Source organism: Phyllobates terribilis, unplaced genomic scaffold, assembly GCF_046119375.1.
Source record: "Phyllobates terribilis strain yellow unplaced genomic scaffold, ASM4611937v1 Scaffold_277__1_contigs__length_2500907, whole genome shotgun sequence".
Taxonomy (NCBI): Eukaryota; Metazoa; Chordata; class Amphibia; order Anura; family Dendrobatidae; genus Phyllobates; species Phyllobates terribilis.
In genome coordinates this window covers 496,007-509,611 of record NW_027363037.1, presented here as the reverse complement: position 1 = coordinate 509,611, position 13,605 = coordinate 496,007, and the positions used below count along the sequence as shown (strand labels likewise).

Genomic DNA, 13,605 nt, shown 5'->3' with positions numbered 1-13,605 from the left:
CCTCCCTTCCAACGGTGTTGAGGCGGGTGGGAACAGCAGGGGGTGAAGGTGCTGTGTTTAAAGAGGTGGAGTTATGCAGATCTAAAACGCGTGGATTGCAGCAGCAGCAAGCCGAAAAGTGCAGGCATGTAAGGGATCTAGAGGATGACAACATGTCTTCTTAACGGGAGTCCAGGAGCTCATCTCCACAAATGGACTTTTCAGGATCCTTGGGTGGCTCCGTAGTTTGAAACCAATTCTGGTTATCGCTTCTCGGCCTTTTGGCTAAGATCAAGTGCAGTGATCTAGCGGTTGCTGCCTTGGTCTTGACTGGGAGGTGCTTGGGGTACCCGGCTCCTTGGCCTGGGGGGATCGCTACACTCATCGGTGGAGCTAAACCCCCCTGCTGCTATTAGGGAGTCGGATTAGTCCCTGGGCAACGAGAGGCGATCACCTTGTCACCACACATAGCTGTGGGGGGCAACTGTCGCCACACATAGCTGTGGTGGCAACATTTGGAGGATTAAAAGGAAAAACGGAAGGAAAACGGATTGTTGAGATGGAGTTTTGGAAAAAGAAGAGATGCTTACGTTTTTTTGTGAAACGGGAGACGGAAGAAACTTTTTTGGAAGAAAAATGGATTCTGGAAATTTTGAGGAAACATGAAGTTTTGGAGAAGGATATCTACTGTATGCAAGAAATAAAGCAAGGTAAAGTTTGTGATGTGACTCTAGTTTCTGAGGAAAAGTGCATTCATTTTTTCAAATGCTGGAGTGAAGAGGATTCTGGGAAAATTGGAGTAAGTGCATCATTCATGGGGAAACCGAAGAGTGTGATAATTTACATGGACAATCCGTTTGTGGAAATAGAGGAGATAATGTTTTTTTTGGAATCTAAATGTAAGATGGTAAAGTTTCAGAAATTATACAGGAACAAAGTTGGTATTTGGAACGGAAAGAGATGTTTTTTGGTGTGGACAACAGGAGAAGAAAATTTGCATAATGGGAGGATTATGGTAAACGGGAGTTCTGGGTATTGTTACATGGAAAGCAGCAAAGGAACTTTTGAAAAGAACTTTGGAGGACAAAAGGAAGATATTGGTGATAAAATGAAGAAGGAAGTTGATGCGATAATTATAGAGGAGAATAAGCAGGGAAAAGAAGTTGAAAGTTTAAAGGTGAAGAAAAAGGTAACGGTACAGGAAAATTGTGGATCAAGGAAAGTATCTGGTGAAAAGAAAGAAGTAAAAGAGGAAAAGGGTAAAGTTTTGGAGAAGGTGGTGACTTTCAGAGATGATGAGGAAGAGTATGATTGGGAACAGATGCGGTTAGAGCATGAGGAGGAAGAAAAGAAGTTAAGGGGTTTTGTTGGGAGGAAAGTAAAAGGGAAAAAGGGGATATTTAGCTTGGGAAACCGGGTGAAGTAATGTCAGTTGTGATATGTTTGGAAACTGTTGAAACTGTAAAGGAATTGTTATGTTTAACTTTATATATATTAATTCAAATGAAAAAATATAAATATAATATCTAAACACGATGATGGAACTAAAATCTTGAGTTTAGTGATATATGATTTAAGATTATAAAACTTAATTTCTGAGTGTTTGGAAAAAAAAAAAAAAAAAAAAAAAAAAAAAAAAATCTGTTCTTATCAGTTTAATATCTGATACGTCCCCTATCTGGGGACCATATATTAAATGGATTTTTAGAACAGGGAGATGGAAAAAGAGCTTGCTCTGTCCACTCCACGCATTGACCTGGTATTGCAGTATCTCCAGGACCGGTGCACCCCTTCTTTAATGCAGTTTCTAAAATCAGAAAGAATTGAATTCAATGTTTTTTGTTCATTTTGCTTGTTTGTCGGATTTTGGGATGGACTCTTTGGCTTTGCTTTTCTTCTCCTCATTGGATTTTTCATGTTCAAAGTTGCAGAAGCCAGATTACAAGCTCATTTTGGTTCAACTTCAGCAACTGTGCATTGCATTGCCATGTAATGTGATGCAATGCTATCTTTCTAGCTCTCCCTTTTTACTTCCTTTTGGATAAACAGACATATTAGGCAAGCATTTTGGAGCTTTCACCTAAATAACTACAGGTGGTGAGATAAGCTGCACAATATAATTGACCTTTCAGTATATTGTTGCACACACACCATCTATTTAGCAAATGCCCTTGTTATCAACAGCAGCCTTTTAAACTCACCTGAGCTAACAGGTATGTGCGCTGGTTACTCTGCTGCGCTTAAAATTTCTTTTTTGGTTTGCTACAATGCCTTTTCTGAAACGTTGTCTCCTTCTGCTGGAACACTGACTTCTTTCATTTAATGCCTGCAGACTATAAAAGAGAACCCAACCCAAAAAGTTTGGTTGATTAGTCTGTGGCATTCTGTTAAACTGTTGCTTATGGCGGTCTCTGTGAGCTTCTCAGCGACATTCAGCCAGCCAGGTATCCTGCCTGCAGTAGATGGAATGTGGCAATGGAACGCTGGCTGCGCGTGTCATAATAGGCTCTGAGCCTTTATATACCTGTGCACAGCAGCAGCCACCTTCAGTCTGCTGCTGGACAGCCAGCAGCAGCAGCAGCAGGAGAGGTATGTAATCAGGAGCCCTCCTGCTAAGGGTAGACAGCTGCTCGTTCCACCCCACCCCCCGCCTTAATTGGTTCTCCTCCCTTCCAACGGTGTTGAGGCGGGTGGGAACAGCAGGGGGTGAAGGTGCTGTGTTTAAAGAGGTGGAGTTATGCAGATCTAAAACGCGTGGATTGCAGCAGCAGCAAGCCGAAAAGTGCAGGCATGTAAGGGATCTAGAGGTTGACAACATGTCTTCTTAACGGGAGTCCAGGAGCTCATCTCCACAAATGGACTTTTCAGGATCCTTGGGTGGCTCCGTAGTTTGAAACCAATTCTGGTTATCGCTTCTCGGCCTTTTGGCTAAGATCAAGTGTAGTATCTGTTCTTATCAGTTTAATATCTGATACGTCCCCTATCTGGGGACCATATATTAAATGGATTTTTAGAACAGGGAGATGGAAAAAGAGCTTGCTCTGTCCACTCCACGCATTGACCTGGTATTGCAGTATCTCCAGGACCGGTGCACCCCTTCTTTAATGCAGTTTCTAAAATCAGAAAGAATTGAATTCAATGTTTTTTGTTCATTTTGCTTGTTTGTCGGATTTTGGGATGGACTCTTTGGCTTTGCTTTTCTTCTCCTCATTGGATTTTTCATGTTCAAAGTTGCAGAAGCCAGATTACAAGCTCATTTTGGTTCAACTTCAGCAACTGTGCATTGCATTGCCATGTAATGTGATGCAATGCTATCTTTCTAGCTCTCCCTTTTTACTTCCTTTTGGATAAACAGACATATTAGGCAAGCATTTTGGAGCTTTCACCTAAATAACTACAGGTGGTGAGATAAGCTGCACAATATAATTGACCTTTCAGTATATTGTTGCACACACACCATCTATTTAGCAAATGCCCTTGTTATCAACAGCAGCCTTTTAAACTCACCTGAGCTAACAGGTATGTGCGCTGGTTACTCTGCTGCGCTTAAAATTTCTTTTTTGGTTTGCTACAATGCCTTTTCTGAAACGTTGTCTCCTTCTGCTGGAACACTGACTTCTTTCATTTAATGCCTGCAGACTATAAAAGAGAACCCAACCCAAAAAGTTTGGTTGATTAGTCTGTGGCATTCTGTTAAACTGTTGCTTATGGCGGTCTCTGTGAGCTTCTCAGCGACATTCAGCCAGCCAGGTATCCTGCCTGCAGTAGATGGAATGTGGCAATGGAACGCTGGCTGCGCGTGTCATAATAGGCTCTGAGCCTTTATATACCTGTGCACAGCAGCAGCCACCTTCAGTCTGCTGCTGGACAGCCAGCAGCAGCAGCAGCAGGAGAGGTATGTAATCAGGAGCCCTCCTGCTAAGGGTAGACAGCTGCTCGTTCCACCCCACCCCCCGCCTTAATTGGTTCTCCTCCCTTCCAACGGTGTTGAGGCGGGTGGGAACAGCAGGGGGTGAAGGTGCTGTGTTTAAAGAGGTGGAGTTATGCAGATCTAAAACGCGTGGATTGCAGCAGCAGCAAGCCGAAAAGTGCAGGCATGTAAGGGATCTAGAGGTTGACAACATGTCTTCTTAACGGGAGTCCAGGAGCTCATCTCCACAAATGGACTTTTCAGGATCCTTGGGTGGCTCCGTAGTTTGAAACCAATTCTGGTTATCGCTTCTCGGCCTTTTGGCTAAGATCAAGTGTAGTATCTGTTCTTATCAGTTTAATATCTGATACGTCCCCTATCTGGGGACCATATATTAAATGGATTTTTAGAACAGGGAGATGGAAAAAGAGCTTGCTCTGTCCACTCCACGCATTGACCTGGTATTGCAGTATCTCCAGGACCGGTGCACCCCTTCTTTAATGCAGTTTCTAAAATCAGAAAGAATTGAATTCAATGTTTTTTGTTCATTTTGCTTGTTTGTCGGATTTTGGGATGGACTCTTTGGCTTTGCTTTTCTTCTCCTCATTGGATTTTTCATGTTCAAAGTTGCAGAAGCCAGATTACAAGCTCATTTTGGTTCAACTTCAGCAACTGTGCATTGCATTGCCATGTAATGTGATGCAATGCTATCTTTCTAGCTCTCCCTTTTTACTTCCTTTTGGATAAACAGACATATTAGGCAAGCATTTTGGAGCTTTCACCTAAATAACTACAGGTGGTGAGATAAGCTGCACAATATAATTGACCTTTCAGTATATTGTTGCACACACACCATCTATTTAGCAAATGCCCTTGTTATCAACAGCAGCCTTTTAAACTCACCTGAGCTAACAGGTATGTGCGCTGGTTACTCTGCTGCGCTTAAAATTTCTTTTTTGGTTTGCTACAATGCCTTTTCTGAAACGTTGTCTCCTTCTGCTGGAACACTGACTTCTTTCATTTAATGCCTGCAGACTATAAAAGAGAACCCAACCCAAAAAGTTTGGTTGATTAGTCTGTGGCATTCTGTTAAACTGTTGCTTATGGCGGTCTCTGTGAGCTTCTCAGCGACATTCAGCCAGCCAGGTATCCTGCCTGCAGTAGATGGAATGTGGCAATGGAACGCTGGCTGCGCGTGTCATAATAGGCTCTGAGCCTTTATATACCTGTGCACAGCAGCAGCCACCTTCAGTCTGCTGCTGGACAGCCAGCAGCAGCAGCAGCAGGAGAGGTATGTAATCAGGAGCCCTCCTGCTAAGGGTAGACAGCTGCTCGTTCCACCCCACCCCCCGCCTTAATTGGTTCTCCTCCCTTCCAACGGTGTTGAGGCGGGTGGGAACAGCAGGGGGTGAAGGTGCTGTGTTTAAAGAGGTGGAGTTATGCAGATCTAAAACGCGTGGATTGCAGCAGCAGCAAGCCGAAAAGTGCAGGCATGTAAGGGATCTAGAGGTTGACAACATGTCTTCTTAACGGGAGTCCAGGAGCTCATCTCCACAAATGGACTTTTCAGGATCCTTGGGTGGCTCCGTAGTTTGAAACCAATTCTGGTTATCGCTTCTCGGCCTTTTGGCTAAGATCAAGTGTAGTATCTGTTCTTATCAGTTTAATATCTGATACGTCCCCTATCTGGGGACCATATATTAAATGGATTTTTAGAACAGGGAGATGGAAAAAGAGCTTGCTCTGTCCACTCCACGCATTGACCTGGTATTGCAGTATCTCCAGGACCGGTGCACCCCTTCTTTAATGCAGTTTCTAAAATCAGAAAGAATTGAATTCAATGTTTTTTGTTCATTTTGCTTGTTTGTCGGATTTTGGGATGGACTCTTTGGCTTTGCTTTTCTTCTCCTCATTGGATTTTTCATGTTCAAAGTTGCAGAAGCCAGATTACAAGCTCATTTTGGTTCAACTTCAGCAACTGTGCATTGCATTGCCATGTAATGTGATGCAATGCTATCTTTCTAGCTCTCCCTTTTTACTTCCTTTTGGATAAACAGACATATTAGGCAAGCATTTTGGAGCTTTCACCTAAATAACTACAGGTGGTGAGATAAGCTGCACAATATAATTGACCTTTCAGTATATTGTTGCACACACACCATCTATTTAGCAAATGCCCTTGTTATCAACAGCAGCCTTTTAAACTCACCTGAGCTAACAGGTATGTGCGCTGGTTACTCTGCTGCGCTTAAAATTTCTTTTTTGGTTTGCTACAATGCCTTTTCTGAAACGTTGTCTCCTTCTGCTGGAACACTGACTTCTTTCATTTAATGCCTGCAGACTATAAAAGAGAACCCAACCCAAAAAGTTTGGTTGATTAGTCTGTGGCATTCTGTTAAACTGTTGCTTATGGCGGTCTCTGTGAGCTTCTCAGCGACATTCAGCCAGCCAGGTATCCTGCCTGCAGTAGATGGAATGTGGCAATGGAACGCTGGCTGCGCGTGTCATAATAGGCTCTGAGCCTTTATATACCTGTGCACAGCAGCAGCCACCTTCAGTCTGCTGCTGGACAGCCAGCAGCAGCAGCAGCAGGAGAGGTATGTAATCAGGAGCCCTCCTGCTAAGGGTAGACAGCTGCTCGTTCCACCCCACCCCCCGCCTTAATTGGTTCTCCTCCCTTCCAACGGTGTTGAGGCGGGTGGGAACAGCAGGGGGTGAAGGTGCTGTGTTTAAAGAGGTGGAGTTATGCAGATCTAAAACGCGTGGATTGCAGCAGCAGCAAGCCGAAAAGTGCAGGCAATGAAGGGATCTAGAGGTTGACAACATGTCTTCTTAACGGGAGTCCAGGAGCTCATCTCCACAAATGGACTTTTCAGGATCCTTGGGTGGCTCCGTAGTTTGAAACCAATTCTGGTTATCGCTTCTCGGCCTTTTGGCTAAGATCAAGTGTAGTATCTGTTCTTATCAGTTTAATATCTGATACGTCCCCTATCTGGGGACCATATATTAAATGGATTTTTAGAACAGGGAGATGGAAAAAGAGCTTGCTCTGTCCACTCCACGCATTGACCTGGTATTGCAGTATCTCCAGGACCGGTGCACCCCTTCTTTAATGCAGTTTCTAAAATCAGAAAGAATTGAATTCAATGTTTTTTGTTCATTTTGCTTGTTTGTCGGATTTTGGGATGGACTCTTTGGCTTTGCTTTTCTTCTCCTCATTGGATTTTTCATGTTCAAAGTTGCAGAAGCCAGATTACAAGCTCATTTTGGTTCAACTTCAGCAACTGTGCATTGCATTGCCATGTAATGTGATGCAATGCTATCTTTCTAGCTCTCCCTTTTTACTTCCTTTTGGATAAACAGACATATTAGGCAAGCATTTTGGAGCTTTCACCTAAATAACTACAGGTGGTGAGATAAGCTGCACAATATAATTGACCTTTCAGTATATTGTTGCACACACACCATCTATTTAGCAAATGCCCTTGTTATCAACAGCAGCCTTTTAAACTCACCTGAGCTAACAGGTATGTGCGCTGGTTACTCTGCTGTGCTTAAAATTTCTTTTTTGGTTTGCTACAATGCCTTTTCTGAAACGTTGTCTCCTTCTGCTGGAACACTGACTTCTTTCATTTAATGCCTGCAGACTATAAAAGAGAACCCAACCCAAAAAGTTTGGTTGATTAGTCTGTGGCATTCTGTTAAACTGTTGCTTATGGCGGTCTCTGTGAGCTTCTCAGCGACATTCAGCCAGCCAGGTATCCTGCCTGCAGTAGATGGAATGTGGCAATGGAACGCTGGCTGCGCGTGTCATAATAGGCTCTGAGCCTTTATATACCTGTGCACAGCAGCAGCCACCTTCAGTCTGCTGCTGGACAGCCAGCAGCAGCAGCAGCAGGAGAGGTATGTAATCAGGAGCCCTCCTGCTAAGGGTAGACAGCTGCTCGTTCCACCCCACCCCCCGCCTTAATTGGTTCTCCTCCCTTCCAACGGTGTTGAGGCGGGTGGGAACAGCAGGGGGTGAAGGTGCTGTGTTTAAAGAGGTGGAGTTATGCAGATCTAAAACGCGTGGATTGCAGCAGCAGCAAGCCGAAAAGTGCAGGCATGTAAGGGATCTAGAGGTTGACAACATGTCTTCTTAACTGGAGTCCAGGAGCTCATCTCCACAAATGGACTTTTCAGGATCCTTGGGTGGCTCCATAGTTTGAAACCAATTCTGGTTATCGCTTCTCGGCCTTTTGGCTAAGATCAAGTGTAGTATCTGTTCTTATCAGTTTAATATCTGATACGTCCCCTATCTGGGGACCATATATTAAATGGATTTTTAGAACAGGGAGATGGAAAAAGAGCTTGCTCTGTCCACTCCACGCATTGACCTGGTATTGCAGTATCTCAAGGACCGGTGCACCCCTTCTTTAATGCAGTTTCTAAAATCAGAAAGAATTGAATTCAATGTTTTTTGTTCATTTTGCTTGTTTGTCGGATTTTGGGATGGACTCTTTGGCTTTGCTTTTCTTCTCCTCATTGGATTTTTCATGTTCAAAGTTGCAGAAGCCAGATTACAAGCTCATTTGGTTCAACTTCAGCAACTGTGCATTGCATTGCCATGTAATGTGATGCAATGCTATCTTTCTAGCTCTCCCTTTTTACTTCCTTTTGGATAAACAGACATATTAGGCAAGCATTTTGGAGCTTTCACCTAAATAACTACAGGTGGTGAGATAAGCTGCACAATATAATTGACCTTTCAGTATATTGTTGCACACACACCATCTATTTAGCAAATGCCCTTGTTATCAACAGCAGCCTTTTAAACTCACCTGAGCTAACAGGTATGTGCGCTGGTTACTCTGCTGCGCTTAAAATTTCTTTTTTGGTTTGCTACAATGCCTTTTCTGAAACGTTGTCTCCTTCTGCTGGAACACTGACTTCTTTCATTTAATGCCTGCAGACTATAAAAGAGAACCCAACCCAAAAAGTTTGGTTGATTAGTCTGTGGCATTCTGTTAAACTGTTGCTTATGGCGGTCTCTGTGAGCTTCTCAGCGACATTCAGCCAGCCAGGTATCCTGCCTGCAGTAGATGGAATGTGGCAATGGAATGCTGGCTGCGCGTGTCATAATAGGCTCTGAGCCTTTATATACCTGTGCACAGCAGCAGCCACCTTCAGTCTGCTGCTGGACAGCCAGCAGCAGCAGCAGCAGGAGAGGTATGTAATCAGGAGCCCTCCTGCTAAGGGTAGACAGCTGCTCGTTCCACCCCACCTCCCGCCTTAATTGGTTCTCCTCCCTTCCAACGGTGTTGAGGCGGGTGGGAACAGCAGGGGGTGAAGGTGCTGTGTTTAAAGAGGTGGAGTTATGCAGATCTAAAACGCGTGGATTGCAGCAGCAGCAAGCCGAAAAGTGCAGGCATGTAAGGGATCTAGAGGTTGACAACATGTCTTCTTAACGGGAGTCCAGGAGCTCATCTCCACAAATGGACTTTTCAGGATCCTTGGGTGGCTCCGTAGTTTGAAACCAATTCTGGTTATCGCTTCTCGGCCTTTTGGCTAAGATCAAGTGTAGTATCTGTTCTTATCAGTTTAATATCTGATACGTCCCCTATCTGGGGACCATATATTAAATGGATTTTTAGAACAGGGAGATGGAAAAAGAGCTTGCTCTGTCCACTCCACGCATTGACCTGGTATTGCAGTATCTCCAGGACCGGTGCACCCCTTCTTTAATGCAGTTTCTAAAATCAGAAAGAATTGAATTCAATGTTTTTTGTTCATTTTGCTTGTTTGTCGGATTTTGGGATGGACTCTTTGGCTTTGCTTTTCTTCTCCTCATTGGATTTTTCATGTTCAAAGTTGCAGAAGCCAGATTACAAGCTCATTTTGGTTCAACTTCAGCAACTGTGCATTGCATTGCCATGTAATGTGATGCAATGCTATCTTTCTAGCTCTCCCTTTTTACTTCCTTTTGGATAAACAGACATATTAGGCAAGCATTTTGGAGCTTTCACCTAAATAACTACAGGTGGTGAGATAAGCTGCACAATATAATTGACCTTTCAGTATATTGTTGCACACACACCATCTATTTAGCAAATGCCCTTGTTATCAACAGCAGCCTTTTAAACTCACCTGAGCTAACAGGTATGTGCGCTGGTTACTCTGCTGCGCTTAAAATTTCTTTTTTGGTTTGCTACAATGCCTTTTCTGAAACGTTGTCTCCTTCTGCTGGAACACTGACTTCTTTCATTTAATGCCTGCAGACTATAAAAGAGAACCCAACCCAAAAAGTTTGGTTGATTAGTCTGTGGCATTCTGTTAAACTGTTGCTTATGGCGGTCTCTGTGAGCTTCTCAGCGACATTCAGCCAGCCAGGTATCCTGCCTGCAGTAGATGGAATGTGGCAATGGAACGCTGGCTGCGCGTGTCATAATAGGCTCTGAGCCTTTATATACCTGTGCACAGCAGCAGCCACCTTCAGTCTGCTGCTGGACAGCCAGCAGCAGCAGCAGCAGGAGAGGTATGTAATCAGGAGCCCTCCTGCTAAGGGTAGACAGCTGCTCGTTCCACCCCACCCCCCGCCTTAATTGGTTCTCCTCCCTTCCAACGGTGTTGAGGCGGGTGGGAACAGCAGGGGGTGAAGGTGCTGTGTTTAAAGAGGTGGAGTTATGCAGATCTAAAACGCGTGGATTGCAGCAGCAGCAAGCCGAAAAGTGCAGGCATGTAAGGGATCTAGAGGTTGACAACATGTCTTCTTAACGGGAGTCCAGGAGCTCATCTCCACAAATGGACTTTTCAGGATCCTTGGGTGGCTCCGTAGTTTGAAACCAATTCTGGTTATCGCTTCTCGGCCTTTTGGCTAAGATCAAGTGTAGTATCTGTTCTTATCAGTTTAATATCTGATACGTCCCCTATCTGGGGACCATATATTAAATGGATTTTTAGAACAGGGAGATGGAAAAAGAGCTTGCTCTGTCCACTCCACGCATTGACCTGGTATTGCAGTATCTCAAGGACCGGTGCACCCCTTCTTTAATGCAGTTTCTAAAATCAGAAAGAATTGAATTCAATGTTTTTTGTTCATTTTGCTTGTTTGTCGGATTTTGGGATGGACTCTTTGGCTTTGCTTTTCTTCTCCTCATTGGATTTTTCATGTTCAAAGTTGCAGAAGCCAGATTACAAGCTCATTTTGGTTCAACTTCAGCAACTGTGCATTGCATTGCCATGTAATGTGATGCAATGCTATCTTTCTAGCTCTCCCTTTTTACTTCCTTTTGGATAAACAGACATATTAGGCAAGCATTTTGGAGCTTTCACCTAAATAACTACAGGTGGTGAGATAAGCTGCACAATATAATTGACCTTTCAGTATATTGTTGCACACACACCATCTATTTAGCAAATGCCCTTGTTATCAACAGCAGCCTTTTAAACTCACCTGAGCTAACAGGTATGTGCGCTGGTTACTCTGCTGCGCTTAAAATTTCTTTTTTGGTTTGCTACAATGCCTTTTCTGAAACGTTGTCTCCTTCTGCTGGAACACTGACTTCTTTCATTTAATGCCTGCAGACTATAAAAGAGAACCCAACCCAAAAAGTTTGGTTGATTAGTCTGTGGCATTCTGTTAAACTGTTGCTTATGGCGGTCTCTGTGAGCTTCTCAGCGACATTCAGCCAGCCAGGTATCCTGCCTGCAGTAGATGGAATGTGGCAATGGAACGCTGGCTGCGCGTGTCATAATAGGCTCTGAGCCTTTATATACCTGTGCACAGCAGCAGCCACCTTCAGTCTGCTGCTGGACAGCCAGCAGCAGCAGCAGCAGGAGAGGTATGTAATCAGGAGCCCTCCTGCTAAGGGTAGACAGCTGCTCGTTCCACCCCACCCCCCGCCTTAATTGGTTCTCCTCCCTTCCAACGGTGTTGAGGCGGGTGGGAACAGCAGGGGGTGAAGGTGCTGTGTTTAAAGAGGTGGAGTTATGCAGATCTAAAACGCGTGGATTGCAGCAGCAGCAAGCCGAAAAGTGCAGGCATGTAAGGGATCTAGAGGTTGACAACATGTCTTCTTAACGGGAGTCCAGGAGCTCATCTCCACAAATGGACTTTTCAGGATCCTTGGGTGGCTCCGTAGTTTGAAACCAATTCTGGTTATCGCTTCTCGGCCTTTTGGCTAAGATCAAGTGTAGTATCTGTTCTTATCAGTTTAATATCTGATACGTCCCCTATCTGGGGACCATATATTAAATGGATTTTTAGAACAGGGAGATGGAAAAAGAGCTTGCTCTGTCCACTCCACGCATTGACCTGGTATTGCAGTATCTCCAGGACCGGTGCACCCCTTCTTTAATGCAGTTTCTAAAATCAGAAAGAATTGAATTCAATGTTTTTTGTTCATTTTGCTTGTTTGTCGGATTTTGGGATGGACTCTTTGGCTTTGCTTTTCTTCTCCTCATTGGATTTTTCATGTTCAAAGTTGCAGAAGCCATATTACAAGCTCATTTTGGTTCAACTTCAGCAACTGTGCATTGCATTGCCATGTAATGTGATGCAATGCTATCTTTCTAGCTCTCCCTTTTTACTTCCTTTTGGATAAACAGACATATTAGGCAAGAATTTTGGAGCTTTCACCTAAATAACTACAGGTGGTGAAATAAGCTGCACAATATAATTGACCTTTCAGTATATTGTTGCACACACACCATCTATTTAGCAAATGCCCTTGTTATCAACAGCAGCCTTTTAAACTCACCTGAGCTAACAGGTATGTGCGCTGGTTACTCTGCTGCGCTTAAAATTTCTTTTTTGGTTTGCTACAATGCCTTTTCTGAAACGTTGTCTCCTTCTGCTGGAACACTGACTTCTTTCATTTAATGCCTGCAGACTATAAAAGAGAACCCAACCCAAAAAGTTTGGTTGATTAGTCTGTGGCATTCTGTTAAACTGTTGCTTATGGCGGTCTCTGTGAGCTTCTCAGCGACATTCAGCCAGCCAGGTATCCTGCCTGCAGTAGATGGAATGTGGCAATGGAACGCTGGCTGCGCGTGTCATAATAGGCTCTGAGCCTTTATATACCTGTGCACAGCAGCAGCCACCTTCAGTCTGCTGCTGGACAGCCAGCAGCAGCAGCAGCAGGAGAGGTATGTAATCAGGAGCCCTCCTGCTAAGGGTAGACAGCTGCTCGTTCCACCCCACCCCCCGCCTTAATTGGTTCTCCTCCCTTCCAACGGTGTTGAGGCGGGTGGGAACAGCAGGGGGTGAAGGTGCTGTGTTTAAAGAGGTGGAGTTATGCAGATCTAAAACGCGTGGATTGCAGCAGCAGCAAGCCGAAAAGTGCAGGCATGTAAGGGATCTAGAGGTTGACAACATGTCTTCTTAACGGGAGTCCAGGAGCTCATCTCCACAAATGGACTTTTCAGGATCCTTGGGTGGCTCCGTAGTTTGAAACCAATTCTGGTTATCGCTTCTCGGCCTTTTGGCTAAGATCAAGTGTAGTATCTGTTCTTATCAGTTTAATATCTGATACGTCCCCTATCTGGGGACCATATATTAAATGGATTTTTAGAACAGGGAGATGGAAAAAGAGCTTGCTCTGTCCACTCCACGCATTGACCTGGTATTGCAGTATCTCCAGGACCGGTGCACCCCTTCTTTAATGCAGTTTCTAAAATCAGAAAGAATTGAATTCAATGTTTTTTGTTCATTTTGCTTGTTTGTCGGATTTTGGGAT

At 44.2% G+C, this 13,605-nt stretch overlaps 9 non-coding genes and 1 pseudogene across 9 annotated transcripts; all 10 read left to right on the top strand.

Moving 5' to 3' along the window:
* The first annotated feature begins 1,567 nt into the window (after nucleotides 1-1,567).
* LOC141219695 (U2 spliceosomal RNA) lies at nucleotides 1,568-1,772 on the top strand (annotated as a pseudogene).
* Nucleotides 1,773-2,887: 1,115 nt separating this feature from the next.
* On the top strand, nucleotides 2,888-3,078 carry LOC141219852 (U2 spliceosomal RNA). Its single transcript, XR_012288229.1, has one exon. It is a non-coding gene; the product is annotated as a U2 spliceosomal RNA (small nuclear RNA).
* A 1,115-nt stretch (nucleotides 3,079-4,193) lies between these two features.
* Nucleotides 4,194-4,384, top strand: LOC141219851 (U2 spliceosomal RNA). The gene has a single exon (XR_012288228.1). It is a non-coding gene; the product is annotated as a U2 spliceosomal RNA (small nuclear RNA).
* A 1,115-nt stretch (nucleotides 4,385-5,499) lies between these two features.
* On the top strand, nucleotides 5,500-5,690 carry LOC141219850 (U2 spliceosomal RNA). Its single transcript, XR_012288227.1, has one exon. It is a non-coding gene; the product is annotated as a U2 spliceosomal RNA (small nuclear RNA).
* A 1,115-nt stretch (nucleotides 5,691-6,805) lies between these two features.
* Nucleotides 6,806-6,996, top strand: LOC141219849 (U2 spliceosomal RNA). The gene has a single exon (XR_012288226.1). It is a non-coding gene; the product is annotated as a U2 spliceosomal RNA (small nuclear RNA).
* Nucleotides 6,997-8,111: 1,115 nt separating this feature from the next.
* On the top strand, nucleotides 8,112-8,302 carry LOC141220261 (U2 spliceosomal RNA). The gene has a single exon (XR_012288630.1). It is a non-coding gene; the product is annotated as a U2 spliceosomal RNA (small nuclear RNA).
* A 1,114-nt stretch (nucleotides 8,303-9,416) lies between these two features.
* Nucleotides 9,417-9,607, top strand: LOC141219847 (U2 spliceosomal RNA). Its single transcript, XR_012288224.1, has one exon. It is a non-coding gene; the product is annotated as a U2 spliceosomal RNA (small nuclear RNA).
* Nucleotides 9,608-10,722: 1,115 nt separating this feature from the next.
* Nucleotides 10,723-10,913, top strand: LOC141220260 (U2 spliceosomal RNA). The gene has a single exon (XR_012288629.1). It is a non-coding gene; the product is annotated as a U2 spliceosomal RNA (small nuclear RNA).
* A 1,115-nt stretch (nucleotides 10,914-12,028) lies between these two features.
* LOC141219845 (U2 spliceosomal RNA) lies at nucleotides 12,029-12,219 on the top strand. Its single transcript, XR_012288223.1, has one exon. It is a non-coding gene; the product is annotated as a U2 spliceosomal RNA (small nuclear RNA).
* A 1,115-nt stretch (nucleotides 12,220-13,334) lies between these two features.
* LOC141219844 (U2 spliceosomal RNA) lies at nucleotides 13,335-13,525 on the top strand. Its single transcript, XR_012288222.1, has one exon. It is a non-coding gene; the product is annotated as a U2 spliceosomal RNA (small nuclear RNA).
* Nucleotides 13,526-13,605: the final 80 nt, after the last annotated feature.